Genomic DNA, 6,000 nt, shown 5'->3' with positions numbered 1-6,000 from the left:
TAGTTTTACATCACACAAAATGTCAAGCATGTACGCAGTGTGTAATCCCAATGTGTTTTCTATTCCCATTTTGGTCCTTGTTTCTTTCCGTATTTATAGTACATCACTTGTTGATGGTTATGTGCTTGCACTTGGAGAGATGATTTTGTAGCTGTGAGGAGTTTTAGAAGATTCAGCAAATTTGGAGGCTTAAGATGTGCTAGTAGCTTGTTTTTCTTGAATCTCTTTTACTTTTACTTGACTTTGCAGTTCTTTCATAGTTCTAAGCAATTCTTCCTAAGAGTTGCTGTAGGCTGTGCTGGAACAAAAGTTCTTGGTAGGTGTTCATGTGGAGTAGAGAAATGAGCACCTTGATCATACATGTCTTCGCAAGGAGGACCTTCAAGTTGATCTAGAGAGAGTAGGGCGACATCATCTTGGGCTGGAGAGAAGAGCAGGAGAGGGGCTAGAGGGAAGGAGCTTCATCTGATGAAAGAGGCTGAGGTGGGGATAATAACAGTAAATTTGGATTTATTTCCATAAAGGTATCATCAACAGGTTGTGGTGGACTAACAGTTTTCAATGGCTCTCTTTGAGAAATGAAATCCAGAAGATGAAATTTGTTTGTTAGGGCCATGTCATTAGTGAAGAACTTGAATGTTGTTATAATTTGCCCTCTTTTAGTTAGTGTTTGATAGGAAATGAAGTCTTCTATTGTGACATTCCCCCCAACACTGACTGATAGATGACAAGTGGTTTGTGTGCTGTGTTCAACTTTACCATCAATTGAAAAAAACATAACATTAGCTTAAGTCAGTTACAGTTACTGTATATATCACTGCTTAACCTATCTGTTCTGACCTCTACATAACACAAAGCAGGTTATCATTGACCTTCCAACAGGTTAGAATATTTGGTTTAGCAGTCAACTAGTATAAGCTGCAATGGTTGTTGTGTTGATGAAAATACTAGAAAGACAGTATGATATACACTGGCCTAAGCTACCCTTAACTAGCTTGATCAATTTCCTCTAATATTGTTGTGTTGGGGACATGTGACTCTTCAGTCCTTATCTCTGTGGGCTGAGGTATCAAATGGATACAGTTCAGTACATCAAAAACCTCTGATTGTTTTGTTTTGTAACATTTGCATAGTATATAGGCGCTACAGTTGGTACATATGTATTCAAATTTAGGAATCAGACATTTGCTTGCTGCTTTCCCATATCTTTTTTACAGACTTTCTGAAACCCTTTCACTGATATGCTCTGAGAACTTAACATGTATTCATGTATATGTGAAATATGCTGAATAAGTGAGCTTATTCATGTATATACTGTATATATAGAAGATGTATGAATATATATACAAATATATGCATGTGTATATATTTATAAGTATATATGTATATGTATATGTATATGTGTATGTAGATATAATATATATATATATATATATATGTTTATATATATATGTTTATATATATATGTATGTATATGTATAAGTATATGTATATATGTATGTATGTATGTATATGTATAAGAATTTGTATATATGTACGTATGTATGTATATGTATAAGTATATATACATGTATGTATATATATGTATGTAGAAGTATATACATGTGTATATATACATGTGTATATATGCATTTTTCTATATATATTTATGTATGTGTATATGGTATGTAAATGTATATGTATATATACTATATATATGAATACATATATGTGTATGTATTTGTAGATATATATAAGATATCTCACTCTCTCTCCCTCCCTCCCCACCTCTCTCCCTCTCTGTCTGTCTTTCTCTAACTGTCTATCTATCTATGGTTATATATGTATGTTTGTGTGTATTATATGTATTTGTATATGTATATTTTTATATGTATATATTTATGTATGTATACACATGTATAAATATATAAATAAATAAATATATATATATATATATATATATATATATATATATATATATGTATGTATGTATGTATGTATGTATGTATATACATACCTATATGCATACGTTTATATATATATATATATATATATATATATAATTTGTGTATGTATGTATATATGTATATACATACCTATATGCATACGTTTATATATATATATATATATATATATATATATATATATATATATATATATATATATATATATATATATATATATATATATAATTTATGTATGTATATACATACGTATTGACACACACACACACACATATATAAATAATTTATTCATTTATATATTTATATATATATATGTACATATATATATGTATATATATATATATGTATAATTTATGTATGTATATACATACGTATTGACATATATATATATATATATATATATATATATATATATATATATATATATATATATACATATATATATACATATATATATATATATATATATATATATATATATATATATATATATATATAATTTATTAATAAAAATATTTATATATATATATGTACATAAATGTATAATATATATATATATATATATATATATATATATATATATATATATAAACGTATGCATATAGGTATGTATATACATACACACACACATACACACACACACACACACATACACACACACACACACACACACACACACACACACACACACACACACACACACATATATATATATATATATATATACACACATTTATACATATGCGTATACATACATAAATATATATATATATATATATATATATATATATATATATATATATATATATATATATATATATATATATATATATATATATATATATATATGCATTCTTACTTATATGCATATACATCCAAATATATATGAGAAGAAAAACTAAATGAAATTATTGATACATATTAATACTTATATGCATATAAACATATTTATCAATATATATATGCATGCATAAACTTATATAAATGTATGTACAAATAAACACACAATTATGTAAACATATATATAAATTGTTTGTATGGGTACGTGTGTGGTGTATGTGTGAATATGTAAGCTATTTATATACAACTGTTTAAATATATATGTAAGGCAATACCAAACTCTTCTTAAAACAGATTTTTCCGTCTATTTTTTTTTTTTTTTTTTTTTTTAGAGCTGTTTCATATCAGATTTTACATATATGTTCATATATTACAAAAATCGTATATATGCATACTTGTATCATACATCTATGCTTACATTAAACATAAACCTATACATTCATCATTTATATATACCCTCATACATATACACATAAATAAATAACGGAATGACTCCGGATTTTGGAAAAACAATTTTAATTTATTTTGTCAAGTAAAGGAAAGCCCAGACGCCTAAGCCAGTTGTAACGATAGCTACAACGAATGCTCAGGTTGGGAGGTCGAGGAAGCGGAGTTCGAATAAATGTCTTTTTAAAGGTTTCTGACAGTTTCCAGTTTGAATTACATGTGATTTTGTTTTCACAAAAAACTAATTTTGAAATATGATCTTAGGTTCACTGGGAGTGCTTTAGCAAAAGTTACATCTGACAGGATATTTGTATAATAAATATTTTAAAGCACTTAGGTTGTCAGTGCGAGGGAGCGTGGGTCGGCTTGAGGCGAAGGAAAGCATACTTACCTGGCACAGGAGATACCGTGATCACGAAGGCGGTTCTCCCAGGGCGAGGCTCACCATTGCACTCCGGTGGCGCTGACCCCTGCGATTAACCCAAATGTGGTTAACTCGAGTGTGCAATTTTTGGTAGCGGGGGACTGCGTTCGCGCTATCCCCCTTATAACATTTCAGTTTTACAGCAAAGTATTCTAGATCCACCTGTGTAGCTCTCAAATGATTTTGCTACTCTTTGTATTATGGGCTCAACCAACCAAGTGAAAGAAAAGTGCTATGAAAACAAAGATGAATTATTCCTATACAATATAACTTTTAGCAGTCGCCCATTCGAGAATATTGATCTAATTCGTAAATGTTTAAATATTGAAATATGAAAGTTTATTTAATTTTCATAGAATAGCTAGGCACGCCTGGTATTGGCATCCAATATATTATATATACTATTATTGGGCATTTTTAGGTACTCTAAAGGTAAACCCATTCATTATTAATTTATGACAAATTCGAACAGAGCAGTGCACAACTTTTGTATATATACTGATAAGTAATAGTGTTTCATACCGTAAACTATCTGACAATCGACCATTTAATGGGAAATATTAAACAGTTGTAACCGGAAGATATGTGGAAGCGAGAAATTTGTTAAATGTACCCATGTATAAACTTTTTTCCCAGGGGTGAAGCTTTTCCTTCTTAGTAGAAGAAAACGACTTTATGACTTACAGTTTTTTTGAAACAACATAGATACAAAGATCTGTAATCCGATATTAGCTCTCCAGCTACAGACAAGCAACATTACAAGTACTTGATTTTTATTCAAATCATCAATATTACAACCAATATCTTTAATCTTATCATTATGGTATGATCCTTTTATCGTAATCAAGACTGTAATAATTATATCAATAAGGACAATAACCGTTTATTAAGAAGAAAACTAACGATGGTGATAACGATAAAAATGCAATAATCATAGCTATAAAAATGTGAAAGCTGATGATTCTTACAACTCCAACAAAATATCAAAAGAATATCAGCAAAAAAGTCGAAAGCACTGTAGATATGATTCAATGATAAGCATCGCTGCTTATGATTAGCTATATAATTTATATTTTCCTACTTACAGTAACGGTAACGTGTAGATAAAGTTGTATGTGCACAGATTTATAACCATATACTATAATATGTAGCTATTTTTTTCTACATTACTTGTACAACCTGCAGGCTTTACAGAGTTGCACTGCATATGGCAGGTGCATTATACTGTTGACAATTGAGTTAGAATTACCTATACTCCCGATAACGGTTGGTTATTGATACTTTGTGGAGCAGATTTCGATGATGTAAGTGGAATGAAGTTTGATACAAGAACAAAGGATACATTGCATTAACTTGTGTGAATAATCTCTCACTGACATAAAATTAGGTAATGTTACTTTTACCTTTGTCAACGATCATACCACGTTGAAAGCACCGCTTCTCGTCCGATCAGCGAAGTTAAGCAACGTTGGGTCTGGTCAGTACTTGGATGGGTGACCGCCTGGGAACACCAGATGTCGTTGGCATTTTATTTTAAATGCTAAATTTGTTTTGCATTTTATAATTTCTATCATTTCTTGTCTGACAAGAAACCAATTGAATTTATACTTGAATCAATAAGTAATAGATGGATGTATGTATATGCATGTATGGATGTATATATATATGTATGCTTGGATTTATGTATATGTATGCATGTATATTATGCAATATATATATATATATATATATATATATATATATATATATATATATATATATATATATATGCATGTATATGTTTGTATACATGTATATATGCATACACATTTGTATACATGTATATATGCATACACTTTTGTATACATGCATATGTATGTATTTTTGGAAATATAGGAATACTGTTAGTGTAATCCTCTGAGCGGGAGGAGGACCGCACAGGCCGAGTGGTTGAATATCGGTCCACAAAATGATTTTTTTTTTAACTAATGAGAATAAAAATATAATTGAAAAATAAGTGTTACTTGTTGATTATTATATGTTAATTAAGCATATGTCGTACATGAACCCACCGAAGTGGGCTATAGAAAAAATTGAGTAAGACTCATTGAGTTGTTCCCCTCCACGGAAATCTTTAGTAAAAGGCGAAAGATTTATGCGTTTTGAAGGGAAACCAGAGTTAGATACGAATGGCAACCGAATTGCCCAGCAAAGGCAGACTGAGGACTCATAGTCCGAGAAGTATACGGACAAGAAAGGCTTATCTTAAAATAGATACTGTTATTTCATGTTATAAGGATTATCACGCATAAAAGGAAATGTGTACTTATATACGTTAAATGTATATACCAGATGGTTTTGATGTAA

The 6,000-nt window shown here is 29.4% G+C and overlaps 3 non-coding genes across 3 annotated transcripts; 2 read left to right on the top strand and 1 right to left on the bottom strand.

Moving 5' to 3' along the window:
- The first annotated feature begins 3,613 nt into the window (after window positions 1–3,613).
- LOC113801480 (U1 spliceosomal RNA) lies at window positions 3,614–3,776 on the top strand. The gene has a single exon (XR_003475142.2). It is a non-coding gene; the product is annotated as a U1 spliceosomal RNA (small nuclear RNA).
- A 1,285-nt stretch (window positions 3,777–5,061) lies between these two features.
- Window positions 5,062–5,180, top strand: LOC113801599 (5S ribosomal RNA). The gene has a single exon (XR_003475240.1). It is a non-coding gene; the product is annotated as a 5S ribosomal RNA (ribosomal RNA).
- A 517-nt stretch (window positions 5,181–5,697) lies between these two features.
- LOC113801573 (U5 spliceosomal RNA) lies at window positions 5,698–5,815 on the bottom strand. Its single transcript, XR_003475218.1, has one exon. It is a non-coding gene; the product is annotated as a U5 spliceosomal RNA (small nuclear RNA).
- Window positions 5,816–6,000: the final 185 nt, after the last annotated feature.

Source organism: Penaeus vannamei, chromosome 18 (genome assembly GCF_042767895.1).
Source record: "Penaeus vannamei isolate JL-2024 chromosome 18, ASM4276789v1, whole genome shotgun sequence".
In the NCBI taxonomy this organism is placed as follows: Eukaryota; Metazoa; Arthropoda; class Malacostraca; order Decapoda; family Penaeidae; genus Penaeus; species Penaeus vannamei.
This window is presented reverse-complemented; position numbering and strand designations above follow the sequence as displayed.